This window comes from Bufo gargarizans, chromosome 4 (genome assembly GCF_014858855.1).
Source record: "Bufo gargarizans isolate SCDJY-AF-19 chromosome 4, ASM1485885v1, whole genome shotgun sequence".
Lineage (NCBI taxonomy): Eukaryota > Metazoa > Chordata > Amphibia > Anura > Bufonidae > Bufo > Bufo gargarizans.
The window spans coordinates 260,680,482-260,696,585 of NC_058083.1; the positions used below are offsets into that span (position 1 = coordinate 260,680,482).

At 39.3% G+C, this 16,104-nt stretch overlaps 1 protein-coding gene across 1 annotated transcript in view; it reads left to right on the forward strand.

Moving 5' to 3' along the window:
* Positions 1 to 16,104, forward strand: part of GRIK2 (glutamate ionotropic receptor kainate type subunit 2) — a 1,088,075-nt gene that overhangs the window by 131,416 nt on the left and 940,555 nt on the right. The window lies entirely within an intron of this gene.

Here is a 16,104-nt window from a genome sequence, read left to right on the forward strand (position 1 = left end):
TTCTTAAAGTAATGATGGCCACTCTTTTTGCTATACTTAGCTGCTTTTTTCTTGCCATAATACAAATTCTAACAGTCTATTCAGTAGGACTATCAGCTGTGTATCCACCTGACTTCTCCACAATGCAACTGATGGTCCCAACCCCATTTATAAGGCAAGAAATCCCACTTATTAAACCTGACAGGGCACACCTTTGAAGTGAAAACCATTTCAGGTGACTACCTCTTGAAGCTCATCTAGAGAATGCCAAGAGTGTGCAAAGCAGTAATCAAAGCAAAAGGTGGCTACTTTGAAGAACCTAGAATATGACATATTTTCAGTTGTTTCACACTTTTTTGTTATGTATATAATTCCACATGTGTTAATTCATAGTTTTGATGCCTTCAGTGTGAATCTACAATTTTCATAGTCATGAAAATAAAGAAAACTCTTTGAATGAGAAGGTGTGTCCAAACTTTTGGTCTGTACTGTATATCTACATATATATATATATATATATATATATATATGTGTTTTTTTAATAATTGAAAGTAGCCAAAAACATATCAGATTTCATGTACCATTTAGTGTATGGCCACCCAGTCATGCTTCCTGATACAGTTTTGGGTGCCAAAATTATGAGTGGATCATAAAAGGAAAGAAAGTATAAAGGACAGAGATGATTTATCTTCTTTTCTTAATTCACTCCTAGTTTTGGCTTCCTAAACCACAGCAAGAAACCTAACTATGTGGCCATAGCCCTAGGTCCTATGGTCCAACCGGAAGTAGGTCAACTTGACATGACAAATCAAATGAAACAATAGTGATTGGCTTCAATCTTGTCATTTACTGTTTTTCCCAATAGTTAATAGAGCACTAGCGTAGTGCAAAACTTATTAGTATCACAATAATATAAAGGGAACCTAGGTTAATATAGGTTAACGCCTATATAATGCCTTCATTGACAGTAACATAAAGAGTGATTGGTACACCTAAATCAGCTGTCTGTGACTTACCTGCAAAATCATAGTTACTACTGAGAACTATCTGTTTAATGTAGGAGAACAGTCCAGCCCCCTCCATACCCAACAAGTAGCAAATGATTGGCAATTCTCTCCTATGTGACTATACTTTCACAGAATGTAATAAAAATGACATGATAACAGTATTACCTCCCCAGCTTTTCAAGAACAGATGAGTGTCTTGTCTCTCTGTGCCCCCCATCCCCCCCCCCCCCCCACACACACACACACCTTTTGCTGCATGTGTTTCTTAGATAAAATATAGTGGGAAGTAAAAAAAGAAGTACGCTACAGGTAGACTTCCATAGATAGAAGACACAACTGCTGCTGAGAGAAATTCATCTAGCTATTTAGGTAAGGCAAGGGAAAACTTGGCTAAGGAAGACCTTAGGGAAGCCCCAAAATACCTATTCCTTCACAATTATGATTGTACTATGAAGCATCACCATAATGCATACTTTTTTTGAAAACTTAGGTATGCTTTTATTTCTCCCTAGGAAAAATAAACTATAACTTGCTAGCAAGTTAGTTGTAGGAACATGAGTACTTCTCTGGCAGTGCTCGACTCTTCCCTGGTGCACACCGCCAGAATTATACAGTCATTGCTCATAAGCATCTTTTTTAGATAAGTGGCAGACCTATGATTTCAGCCTGTCATAATTTTATGATGTGGTAAGACCAGCATCAAGGAGGTGACAGATCATTTTTAAAAAGGCACTATTTCTTTTAAATTCATAAAGCTTTAAGTTACATTGTAATAGTTTTAAAGACCACTTATCTGGTAAGCTAGCAACTGCTATATTCAGAGGTGTCACTTAAAGCTGATAAACCCCATGGGTACCATCTGATAATACTGATGTCCTCTGATGTAGCAGAAAAACTATTGGTCCATTACAGCACACATCTACAGTGTGGATAGGGCTCATAGAAAAATCTTACTTTGTTTTGAGTCCCCTTTAATTATTTTTGTTTAAATATTACACTTATAACAGGACTAGTAAAGACATAGTCAAATCAGCCTTCAAAATGATTTAAAAAAGACCCAAACAGAAATATAATTTTCTAAGAGAGAATGTCCTTAAAAAGAAAAAAGTAATCGACTAAAGGAGATGGGACAGTATGTGTCTGTGAAGTCCATGTCATGTTTATTAAATTTCCTAAGGCAGATCTAAACCTCAATGACCCTTGAGAGGCTAAACTTAATTATAGGTACATTCAACTCAGGCACAGCTTGACAATTTGGTTTCTGTGAGTCTAAACATTATGCATATTTTGCGAAGGACACTTATAATTAATGAAATGATTCGAGAAGTGCTCTGTAAGTCATTTTACATGGTTGTTTGTATCTTAAAACAATTTAACTTTTTCCCTCCGTTCTTTCTCCCTGTGTTGATATGCCTCTGTACAATCTCTAAGGATAATGATGTGCAGAAGCACTTGGGATGTGAGATGTGTATGACTTAGAGTGCTACAAACAAGGTCATGAATTCTTGTAAGAGCTTCACATTTCATAATCTAATTTTCATATCACTGGTTAAAACTATTAACATTGTAAATTTAATTAGAGTTTGCTTTTCCGCTTACTGAGACTGACATTAATTTGAGGTCCTCTTACTATCTAACTATTCCAAGTTATGAAACTTTATTATTCTACTTTACTTTCTAAATTGTTATTTATGTTTTACATAAAATTATATTTTAAACAATGCACAATGGCTATTTTATCATTAACTAAGTGAAGCACAGTGGTACACAAATAGCATTGCTAAGGGTGTGAACTCTTCTACTATCCAGCTATATACTGATCAGATAAATGCAAATTTACGGAAAAAAAATAAAAAATAAAAACAAAACAGGAGTTTATAGTCATATTACCACATCATAGAAAAACGGCAGCAAAACTACAGTTTAAATAGATTTAAAATCTTTTAGAATTATGTAAATAGAATCAAACAGCACATTTGGTACCTCTGGGTACTCTGGTTTCTTCCCACACTCCAAAGACATAGTGATAGGGAACTTAGATTTTGATCCCCATTGGGGACAGCTTGATGCTAATGTCTGTAAAGCGCTGCAGCATATAGCACCACTATACAAGTGTGTAAAATAAAATAAAAGTAAATCTGCACCCTTCTTATAACCTCAAAGACAGTAGGTGGTGGCACCACATCTAGTCTTCATTCAGATAGGATGATCATCATATCACAGTCTGTGAAAAAAAAAAATACTCGGTGCTGAAGCACAGCTTTTGGGGTATTTTCCTCATTTTATTAATGCCCTATTATCTTTAAGTGACGTTGTGATTTTTTTTTTGTAAGTGGATACCAACAGATGTAGTTCTAGAACATTTAGGCTTGCGGCAGGTTATTAGGTATTTTAAAGCACTAACATATTCTGCAGAGTGGAACAGAGATTTTCATTACTCCCATTAGTCACTGTGCTCAGCAGGCTCGCAATTACATTTTCTTATCTCAATCACACACTTTGTCCAATATCTTGGGAAACCAATCATTATGTTTTCAAAGTGTGGGAGAAAACCAGAAACCAATGAAGTAAAAAAAAAAAAAAAGAAAAGGAAAAAGTCCAAACTGTACTCAGATGTTGTCCCTGGTGGATTCATACTAAGTACCTCAATGCTACAAGAAAAGACAAGTTAACCAGCAATGGTTACCAGAATTAAACTACACTAATACAAACCTAGGCTTTACCACTGACACCAACACCATCATAACCAGTATATGCACCGACTGGATTCCCATTTTTAGTACTATTTTTTTTCTACTGTAAATTGTGATATAATATATGATGAAATAATTTCCAATAAAGTGGTTGTTTGAGTTTAATAAAGCCTTCGGAAGTCCCTGAAAATGTGCTGAAATAAAAGGGGAGATATACAACCCTTTTTTTCAATGCCTCTTCCAGCAACATGCTCAGGTCCTCCCCGATGCTAACAGCATTGTCTAGGTTGTAGCAGTGATGTACAGCCAATCACTGGTCTCATCAGTATATAGGACATCACTTCTGAGGGTAATAATTGGCTGAAATGGTGAAATGTTTGCACTGATTGCCACCTTTGTAGCCAGGAAAACAACCAACTGGGAGAACCAGAGCACAGCGATGGAAGTGGCAGCATAGTAAAGGGGTAAGTATCTAATCTTTTGTTATATTAGCACATTTACATGGCTGATTGAGCCTAGACAACCCCTTTCAGTTTCAAACCTATCCCACAAAATCATATACAGTTCAAATGTCTATCATTAAAAGAGTTTTCCGGTTATAATTATATTTTAAATAATGCACCTGGCCTGCCACCTGAAAAAGAAGATTCATACTTACCTGCTCCACATTGCTCCAGTCCTCCGCGCTGCCTCTGTTCTCTATATCTTCTGGTCCCAAAACTGTTTACATCCAGCTGGTTATTGGCTTGATCACAAGTCACCGCTACATCCAATGACTGGCTTCAGCAGTAACATGCTTTTGGTCACATCACCGCTTAATGCGCCATGCCCATGCACCACCGGAAAGAAATAGTGCCGGGAACGGAAAATAGAGGCAGTGGAGAGACCAAAAAGGCAGAGAGCAGGTACCTATGAATCTTCTTTTTCAGGATGCAAGCAGGGGGCATTAAACCATAACTGGAAAACCTCTTTAATTCTGTCCGTCTGCACCTGAGTGAAATTTTATAACAGCATTCATTTATGTAACTGGAGTAATTTTTTAAATGTTGGCTCAACAGTTCTAATTCCATGTCAATTATTAGTTGGCTTACTTTGAGACAAAATTTTACACCAGAATTGTGGCACAATTTAGATGCAAAATAATGCATATTAGGCAACATGGTTTAGAGCAAATCTACACCCCTTTCTGGATAGCCAATCTGTTTTCAAGCTAGCTGTAGTTAATTTGTCTAAACCTACTGTGTCTATAGGTAAATTCAGCCCTCTTCTTACTGTGATGGACTGAACAAAAAAATGCATTTTCTACTGTATTTCACAAGATTGCACTTGTTTCTTCTAACCGTAATAAAAACATGTATGAATAATTTAAATTTGTAAAATCTATTAGTAGAAAAGCTGTTTGGTTAATACAACCACACTGTAATTAACAGGTGCTAAGTGAATAGTAACCCTATTTGAGCTAAACTATTCTAGTGCATATTAATGTATATATATATATATATATATATATATATATATTCTGTGGCTGTATATCCCCTGGTGGCTTGTAGTCATCAGCTCTTTGAATAATTCAAATAGATTGCTACGATAGTTCAGTCAAAGCTCTTATAGAGAAATATGGGTAGAATACATTGTATGTTGTATGGAAAGAGCTCAAATGGATTGGACAGCTATATAGTAGAAGCAAATATAAAAAAGGATTTTTCACGGGTTGCAGCCTTCTCTCTCTGTATAGAAATCTTCCTATGATGAGCACACATATGACATATGACAATGAATAGAATAAATCATTCATATTTTCTTGCATTTTGTTGTACTATTATCTGTATGATCTTTGGTGTTTATATCTTGAACGTTTAAAGTTGGGTATATTTAAGTGGATACAGCATTGTAAAGCAGACTCGATTTGGGTCCTGATATTTCAATAGCTGCATGCATTGTCATCAAGAAAACAAATGTCATAATGCATTATAAATGCTTCTAATGCACACCTTTTGTACTCTGAGTAATGTTGTTTCAGAAGCTGAAAGCATTATATGATAACTATTCATGCACAAACTGTGTGGCATAGAAAAATATATATATTAGTATATTTCCACTTCCTCAGTAAAAGACATACTTTGCTGGTAAATCAAAAGATCAATTGCCGGTAACTAGAAAAGCTTCTCAGAATTTTGCTTAACCCATGAACTTTCTATAATTTGAGTCTGCATTAGTTATTATAACATACTTAATTTTACTTCTAATGCATTTAGAAAACTAACATTGAAAAATAAGCTTTGAACTAATTTATTAAATAATATTCTAAAAAGAAACCTAAGCTTTAGAGCACATTGTCAGGAAATATCAACTATTATCAATATGTAAAATATTCCTAGAACCCATATAACAGGTTAACATTAGACAGTAAATTTGCATAAAATGGTAGAAAATGTAAATGTATAGCAGGGGAATTGGCAGGGATTCCTAGCCAGACACTAACCTAAACAAGTAATTTTTATGATTCTTTGTGATCATGCTACCAAAATAATTTTTGATCAATTGCATCAATGTGCCAGAGCGACACATTTATCCACTGGCTTTGTCTGCACAAAAAGCAGCACAATAAATGAATAAGTGCTGGAACTACAACTTCTGTACTTAACAAATGTAGTGCATGGCTAGATACTTTGGGGGAGATACATCATAAATCAACATTTTCTGCCAGTCTGCGATCTCCCCTGTGCTGCTAGAAGATGTGTAAGGGAGATTATTGATAAATATGATGGGTTTGGTGGCCACGCCTGCATCCTCACCGTATCCTCTTTTTGGAAAAGTGGCGAGACGGGACAGAAAGGCCACTTGCAACTAAATTTTATCATAATGGCATTTAAAAACTTTTTTTTTTTTTTTGCCAGACAACTGGCATAGGAAGATAATAAATCTTGCCCTTTGACTAACTGTAAAACAACTATTGGATAGCTTAATTTGTGACAGAATTTAACATCAGAATTGTATCACAATTTTGGTGCAAAATGGAGCATGTTAGGCTACACTCCTGTATAACAAAGCTACACCCTTTCTCGAAAGCCTCTCACTTTTCAGGATAGCTGTGGATAATTTATATAAACTCAGATGTGCCAAATTGCACCACATTTTGGCACAATTTATGACAAAATCTAGGTGCACTTACATTATTAATAGTGTTGGGTGAGCATGCTTGACCGAACACCTTTTTCACTCGAGCATCGCGGAGCACGGCACATCGTGGTGTTCAGCCGAACACCACGTGCGCTCGAGCGTGATGCTCGAGTCTCCACCCAGCACGTGCAGCGAAGTAGTGCCACTCACTGTAATGCTATAGCCATGTTGGTTACTGTCATTACAGTGATTGGCTATGCTGAATGCGTCATCGGGTGCTATAAAGGTTCTTGTTAGGTCAACAAGTTAGGAGGATGACCAGAGTGAAGAAGTGGAAGTGGACATGGTGGACAATGAAATCACTGACCCAACCTGGGAAGGTGGCAAGCCGAGCAAGGACAGCAGTACAGAGGGGTAGGGATCCGCAGTCCCGCAACAGGCTGGAAGAGGCAGTGGGGTGGCAAAAGTGAGAAGGCGGGCCACACCAAAAAGGCCCATAACTGTTCCCCGGAGCACACCCTTGCGGCAATCACCCTTGCCAAGGGGTAGGTGTTCCGCAGTCTGGTTCTTTTTTGAGAAAAGTTTGAATGATAAAAGAATTTTCATTTTCATCTTGTGCCGTACCAAAATGAGCAGGGGCGTGAACACTAGCAACCTCACCACCAACAGCATGATCCGCCACATGGCATCAAAGCACCCTAATAGGTGGGCCTAACGCCTTGGTCCGCAATCAGTGTCTGCGGGTCACACCACTGCCTCTTCTTCCCTTGTGTTAAGTGCTGGCCAATCCCCTGTTCAAGACCTAGGCCCGGATGCCTCCCAACCTGCACCTGGACCTTCGCAAGCAGCATCAGCTAGCACATCCACTTCCCTGTCCCAGCGCAGCTTACAGATGTCCATACCCTAGGCCTTTGAACAAAAGTCCAAATACCCAGCCACACACCCACAGACCATAGCACTAAATGCGCACCTTTTTAAATTGCTGGCCCTGGAAACATTGCCATTAAGGCTTGTGGATACTGACACTTTCAGCAGCCTGATGGCAGCAGCGGTCCCTCGTTACTCAGTCCCCAGTTGCCACAATTATTGCCGGTGTGCCGTCCTCGCCATACACCAGCATGTGTCCCGTAACATCACCGTTGCCATGAGCAACGCAGTTATTGTGAAGGTCCACTTAACGACTGACACATGAACAAGTGCTTTTGGCCAGAGACGCTACATTTTTCTGACGGCACACTGGGTGAACATTGTGGAGGCCGGGAGCGAGTCGTACCCTGGGATGGTACAGGTGCTACCGATGCTAAGGATTGCGGTCCCTACTGCCATCAGGATTGGTGCCACCACCTGCGTTAGTGACTGCAACCCCCCATTCTCCTCCTCCTTCACCTCCTCCTCCACTTTCACCTCCGAATTCTTATCTTGCAGCACCAGTCAAACATCAGTCAGTCTGTTGCACTGCAGTGGGGAAGTGGCAACAGGACGTGCTGAAACTCATTTGTTTAGGTGACAAACAGCACAGGCAGGGTATAAGGGACCAGAATGAGCTGTGGCTCTCACTACTCAACCTACAACCAGGCATGGTTGTGTCTGATAATGTCCGTAACTTGGTGGCAGCTTTGGAGCCAGGCAAGCTCACACACATACCATGCCTAGACCACATGTTTAACTTAGTGGCTCAGCGGTTTCTCAAAACCTACCCTAATTTGTCTGAGCTATTAGTAAAGGTGGGTCAAGTGTGTGCCCATTTCCAAAAGTCATCTTGAACTGCCGCCGGTCTGGCAACACTGCAGCAGCTCTAGCAATTGCCAGCTAACCAACTGTTGTGCGACGTGAGCACATGCTGGAACTCCACATCCCACATGTTGGCCTGGCCTTGTGAGCAGCAGAGGGCAGTAGTGGAATACCAGCTGCAACATGGTCGTTGCCTTTCTAGTCAGCTTCCGCTCTTCACAAGCGAGGAGTGGGAATGGATGTCTGACCTCTGTGAGGTTTTATGCAACTTTGAGGAATTAACGCATATGGTGAGCTGCGATGCTGCTATTATCAGCGTAACCATCCCACTTCTGTGTCTACTGAAATGCTCACTGCTCACAATGAAGGTGGATGCTTTGAATGTGGAAGAGGTGGAAATGCGGGAAGACAGTACACAGGGTAATAGCCAGACCTCAGTTTGTCTTCTCAGCGCAAATTGGATGATGATGAGGAGGATCTGGAGACAGTTGCCTCAGCAACAGAGGGTAGTACCCATAGCAGGTTTATTCCATTTGTTCAGCATGGATGGGCTGAAGAGGAGGAAGAGGATGAGGAGATTGAGAGTCATTCTCATGACTAGGACAGCAAAGTCTTGTCTGTTGGGACTCTCGCTTTATACGCATTTTGGCCAAATCTGATTACTGGTTGTTCACCCTTCTCACCCTCCGCTACAAAGAGAACTTTTTATCTCTCATTCCTGTGGTAGAGAAGACTAGCAAAATGGTGCAATACCAGAAGGTCCTTGTGGAAAAATTGCTCCAAAAATGTCTAGCTGACAGCAGAGTGCATAGTTCCTTGGGCAACCAAGGAGGAGAGACGAGGGGAACACACAGCAGTAATAACAGAGGCAGGGCAGCACTCTACAAGGCCTGGGACAGTTTCATGACACCCCATCTGCACCCTCACCCTGATTCCCGGCCTAGTGTCACAAGGATGAAAAGGTTTTGGAAGATGGTGAAGGAGTACGTAGCAGACTGTGTCAGCATCCTCAGTGATCCCTCTGTGCCTTACAACTATTGGATGTCCAAGCTGGACACGTGGCACGAACTGGCGCTCTACACCTTGGAGATGCTGGCCTGCCCTGCTGCCAGCGTTTTGTCAGAGCGGGTATTTAGTGCTGCTGGGGGCATAATAACTGATAAGCGCATCCGCCTGTCAACTGTAAATGCTGACAGGTTGACTCTTATCAAAATGAACAAGGCTTGGATTGCCTCTGACTTCTCTACTCCACCAGAGGAAAGCAGCTGAACATAAAGGCCCTTTAAATATGGCTTTTATGGTGTATTGAATACACTGTATTCCATGCACCCATTTCACCACAAAAAAAGAGCATATGGTTTAATCTTCCTTTTCTCGTCCTCCTCCTCCATCATATCAAAATGCTTATTAGGCTGCCCTCGCTGCTAATGTTTTAGAGGGTCAGCTCAGCAGCCAACCCTCACCCCTAATGTTTTAAAAGGGTCAGCTCAGCAGAAGACCCTGACCCCTAATGTTTTAGATGGTCAGATCAGCAGCAGATCCTCACCTCTATTGTTTCAGATGGTCAGCTCAGCAGCAAACCCTTACCCCTACTGTTTTAGATGGTCAGATCAGCAGCAAACCCTCGGCCCTAATTTTTTAGATGATCAGATCAGCAGCCGACCCTCACTCCTAATGTTTTAGATGGTCAATCAGCAGCAGACCCTCAGCCTTAATTTTTTGAGATGGTCAGATCAGCAGCAGACCCTTGCCCCTAATGTTTTACAGGGTCAGCTCAGCAGCAGACCCTCACCCCAAATTTTTTAGATGGTCAGATCAGTAGCAGGCCCTCGCCACTAATGTTTTAGAGGGTCAGCTCAGCAGCAGACCCTTACTAGTGTTGATCACGAATATTCAAATTTAGAATTTTTATCGCGAATATAGGTACTTCGAAAATTTGCGAGTATTTTGAATATAGTGATATATATTCGTAATTTCGAATATTTTTTAATTTTTTTTTATCAGTGCACATGATCCCTCCCTGCTTCTAGCTTTTGGGCCAATAAGAAGGCTGCAATATACTTGACTTTAGGAGTAGTGTTTGCGAATTTTCGTAATGCGAATGTTTTTTTGCAAATTTTTCAACTTACAACTATTAGACAAAGATTATAGCACTATATTAGCTAAATTGCTCTATATTCGTTTTTTTATTGTTATATATTCTTGTTTTAGAATATTACGAATATTCAAAAAAATTAGGTTATAGCAATATAGCGAATATTCAAAAAAAACTAATATAGAGCAATTTAGCTAATATAGTGCTATACTCTTTTTTTAATAGTTGTAATTTTTTTCCAATCTGAACTTCAGATGAGAAAAAAATTACAAATATTAGACAAAGATTATAGCACTATATTAGCTAAATTGCTCTATATTAGTTTTTTTGAATATTCGCTATATTGCTATATATTCTTGTTTTAGAATATTATGAATATTCCAAAAAACAAAGTTATAGCAATATAGAGAATATTCGGGAAAAAAACGAATATAGAGCAATTTAGCTAATATAGTGCTATAATATTCTTTGACTAAAAGTTGAAAAATTTGCAATAAAAATTAGCATTATGAAAATTCGCATATTACACGATTATTACCTTGCCGATTTTTCGAGTAAAAAATTTGGTAGAATATAACGAATATTCGAATTTGCGAATATTCGACGAATATTCTACAAAATATTTGCAAAATATTGCAAATTCAAATATGACCCCAGCCGCTCATCATTAACCCTCACCCCTATTTTTTTAGATAGTCAGATCAGCAGTAGGCCCTCACCAGCAGGACCTTGTTCCTAATGTTTTTGAGGGTCACCAGCAGGCCAGCAATTATAATTTTTCAAGGGTATGATGCTCTCCTTTATATGTAATAAAGGGTGTATTGGAGTGTCTGTTCCTTGTATTTTTTGGCAGCCCTTTCACTTAGTGCATAGGCTTTATGAGTGTAGGAGTCCCACAACCTAAACAATTATACCACAATATGAACGAGGCCCTACTTTATGTGATATACAGGTTCCTTGTCATTTTTGGCAGCACTTACACCTCTAAAATCTATTTTAAGTTTGGTTTTCTGCATATTATTGTCAATCTGTAAAAGTGGCATACTACTCGGACAACATAGTTCCCAGCAGCGACCTGGGAGTCCAAGATGCATCCAGACATCCTCCCCATGCTGTTCCCGAACAATTTCAGTGGTGTTTCCATTAATTTTTGACCTTTTCCTATGAACCAGACACCCTCCCCTCTTCAGAGCTGGGGGTGCCTGGTTTAATGCTTGGGTTCTCTTATTGACTTCCATTGTGCTTGTGTGCTCTGTAGAGCATCTGAGCATCCCAAAGTGTTCTACTTGAGCACCAGAGCACTTTGGTGCTTGATAAAGGTCCTGATTTAACAACAGGGGACAAATTGAAGTTTGTCTTCATGTTCACAAATTTGTGTAAATGTAGCAGTCTATGAGCCAAATGTATTAAAGTGGTAAGCAGCACTATAAATTTAAGGAGATCAGGAGTAGAGTGCAGGTGAGACAAATTTTTTCAAACTTTCCCCATTATAAATAAGGCCAAAACTCATTATCAGACTGGGGCTCCTTGGGCCCAACAGAAGAAATTATTGACTTAACCCCTAAAACATCAGTAAAGTCTAATAAGGTTTCAAAGGCAGCCCTTTGGGTTTGAATATGGTATTAGAGTCTGAGCCCACCAGAGTATTTTCTATTACTCTAGTGGTCCAGTCTAACCCTGCCAAAAACCAATGTACTCCACAGAAATGACCACAAAACATTTAGATTTCTGAAGTTGCAGGATAAAAAATAGGGTTGAGTGAATCAAAGTATCTTAAGTGGACTTCGATCCAAATTTCTGGGAAAATGTGATTCGTTGCGAAGCTAAAATTCCTTTTGCTTTGCGGTAACTAATTAATCTTTTGAATTGTGTACTACTGCAGTCTATGATATTTTTACTGGCTTAATCGCTAGCTTGCGAAGGCAAGGCTGGGAACATTTACAAATCCCCAGGCTTCTATAAAAACTGATTGGATCACTACAACTTTGCTGTGTGGGTTCCTCTTGGAGGATGGTCGCTATTGACTACAGCATCTGGATTGTTAAATGACCAGGATCAGAATTATGTTCTATCATTGTCATTGCATCTGGGTGTTAGCTGTATTACAAAACCAACACCCGCCGCATACGTATTTGGCTTATCTTCTGAGCCTATTCCATATATTGACTATGAATCACTGATGCACAGTTATGCTATGGTGTGTGTACAGGGTAAATAACTAAACTTATAGAGATTTTATATCAGCCATCTGTGTAAGACTCCAAAGTATTATAGCCAGGTATGCCGGATGTTGGAAAAAAGCTGAGAACTTACTACCTTGGTTAAATACTGTCTATAAAATTCCCTCTAGTGGTGGCTACAGGTTGCCAGATGCATTTCACTATCTATCTTCCAAGGGATGTTGAGCTATGTATCAGAAAAGTGAAGATTTTGCATATCTTTGTATGTCTATTATGATATATTGTGAAATGAATCAGCATAGAATGTTTGACCTATATAGACAAAACATAAATATATTGTGCTTAAAGGGATTGGTCAATCTCAGACATTGATGGCATTTCACTAGGATACATGGTAACATAGTATGGCATCAATGTCAGATAGGTGTAGGTCCCATCTCTGGAACAGCTCCTATCTCCAGAATGGGGCCCTCAATTTGAAGGAGGGTATGCCATGCATGTGTGGTGTGCTCTCCATTTACTGCTATGGAAGTTCCAAAAACAGCCGAGCAAGCACACTCAGCTATTTAGGAAGGTTGTGGTGAATGTAGAGTGTACCAAGCAGGGAATATGGGAGTGCTGGAAATAGCCAAGCCGGTGCTCGACTATCTTCAAGACTTCCATAGCAGTGAATGGAGGGTGGCCATGCTTGCGAGGTGTGCTTTCCTTCCAGAGTTGGGACCCTTAACATATCTGACATTGATAGCATATACTAGCTATGTGCCATAGATGTCTGAGATGGGAATGCCCTTTAAGGGTGAACATCACATAATTACTTAACAGAAGGAATAATAAAATAATCAAGGTATTAACTGTTTTGCACTATTTTTATCTCAAATTACTTTATTTATATCTTTACCCATCAGTAAAAATCTGTTATTTTCATGTTGTATTTTGCATTCTGGAACTGAAGGACCTGGTATTTGTCCCTCCATGCCCTTCTCATAACTAACAAAACATGTTAAAGATGCCTTATGTGTAAAAAAAAAAAAAATCATTAAGATTTTTTATTTTTATTTTTTACTTAAAAAACTGCTTTCATTTAAACATCTGTACATAACTAATATTCCTTATATCATTTGAAAGTAAGTTACTACATAATGTTCTAGGGAGCAATGTACAGCAAGCTACTTTACAAAATGCAGCAAACAAAAACAATAATACATTGTACTTTGTATATTTGAGTTCCAAATATAGAATGAGTCGATTAGGTATCTCAAAATTTATAAACCAGACATTCAATATTAATTGGATAAATTAATTAAACATGTAATATGCAATTCCCATAGTCATGAATAAATGCCAAAATGTGCATTGTTTTGAGTACAGTCATGTGCGGTTGCAGGCAGTAAATCATCCAATTTTTGATATGTCAGCAAAAGCTCTCAGTGGAACAAACCACTTTCTGTGCCTTTGTGATGAATAAGGCATTAATCAATTTATTAAAATGTATTAATTTGCAGAAAAGATGCCAGAGTTACAGACATTAACTTGTTCTTTGCTGCAATATATATTACTACCGTATAAACTAATGTAATATTAAAAAGAACAAAACACTCTTAAATACTTATAAAATAAAAAGGGAACATATACTTTTCCTATCTGCTTGCCCATAAAATTATATAAAAGAGAAATATAGATAGATAGATAGATAGATAGATAGATAGATAGATGTATCTAGGTATAAAGCCCTGTGGGGTTAGAAACTGAATATAAATAGAGATGAGTGAATCAAAGTTGACAAAGTGGAATTTCATCCAACTTTCCAGAAAATTTCGATTTGCGCCGAATCCAAATTATCTCACGCTTCGTGATAATGAATCAAATTTTTTCCTAGAATGGCTGCTGCATGTGTTAGGAAATGGAGCATAGAACTGTGAGGATGAGGTATTACTCACAATGCCATGCATGCAGCCAATTAGCAGCCTTCCAGCCACTGTAATGTCACAGCATTATAAGTAACCTTAGCCATTTTGGATTCTTCCATTTTCTAGTGTGTTTAGTGCAGGGAGATATGTCAGCATGTGCTAGGGACGGTGCTAGGAAAGACTTTGCTAGAAAAACAATTTACAAGTTCAGGGAAAGATTAGTCAAGGTGTAGGGAAATCATAGGGAGGCATTATCTACGCTATAAAAGGAGAACAGGGTGCAATAGGACAGATTCTATTACACTTTGCTGTACTTATTGGGGATCCAAATTGCTTTTAGGTTGTTTGCACTATATGATTCATCATTAATTCCAGCAAACCTTGCTTGTAATTGGGGTGCAAGTTCTGTGATAGCCAATAAGGAAGGAAACATACGTCCTATAAGCCTTTCTGTGTTGATATTATTATTTTTTACTTTTTTGGGGGAGGTGAATTGATGGAAAAAAAAGATTATATATGTATGTCATAAATGCCGTTCAGCAGTGAAGTTACATTGTACTACAGTCATTTATGTGGTGTAGAAAAAGAAAATATACTTACGTCCCATCACCCGTTCTGCAGTGAATTGTGATTTTCATATTTCTTTTTTGGGGTGTAGAAATAGGGAGAAAAAAGGAGAAAATATATGTCATAATTGGCATTAATAATTTCTGTCGCAGACAGCAGAAGTGGGGGTGACAGCAGGAATTGCAGGTGTCATCTTGCAGTCATTTCTTGACCAGCAACACAGCGGTGCTTGAATGGTCGACTCACTCTTCAAGTTCGTCTCAAGTAACATAAGACACCCCCATCCAAGAGTCGGTGGGTTCCTCTGACTCAACGCTTAGTTTGCATTGCCTGAGAGCAAGCCCTGTTCTGCTCCCACCTGTCCTGAACCTTCCTCTGTCATTTTCAGTTCCCTCAGCGTGAGATGTATTATATGCTGTAGGCTCAGCTCAATTTTTCAGTGAGGACGAGCTGTTAGAGGACAGTCAGCAGCTACTTCCCAGCCAAGATCTGGAGGAGACCTCTGTCGCTTCCTCTGGTAGGTGGGAAAGTTGTGATGAGGAGAGCCATGTGGTAGCATGTGTTAGGAGCGTGGGAGCTGGGTATAGAAGGGGCTTCATCATCAGGAGAAGAGGGTTGCAGCTTACGCATGACATAGTGTCTGAGCAAGAAAGGTGGCAGCATGGCTTTGAGTCAGCAGGGTGACAGCAGTGGGAGGTCGGGAGCCAAAGGTGCCCGGGGTAGACCACTCACTTTGCAGGAGCCTAGCGACCGGAAAGTAGCGGTTAAGAGGTTCATGTAGGCAGCATTAGCAGACAGTCAGTGCGGAGTGTTGGTGGGAAAATG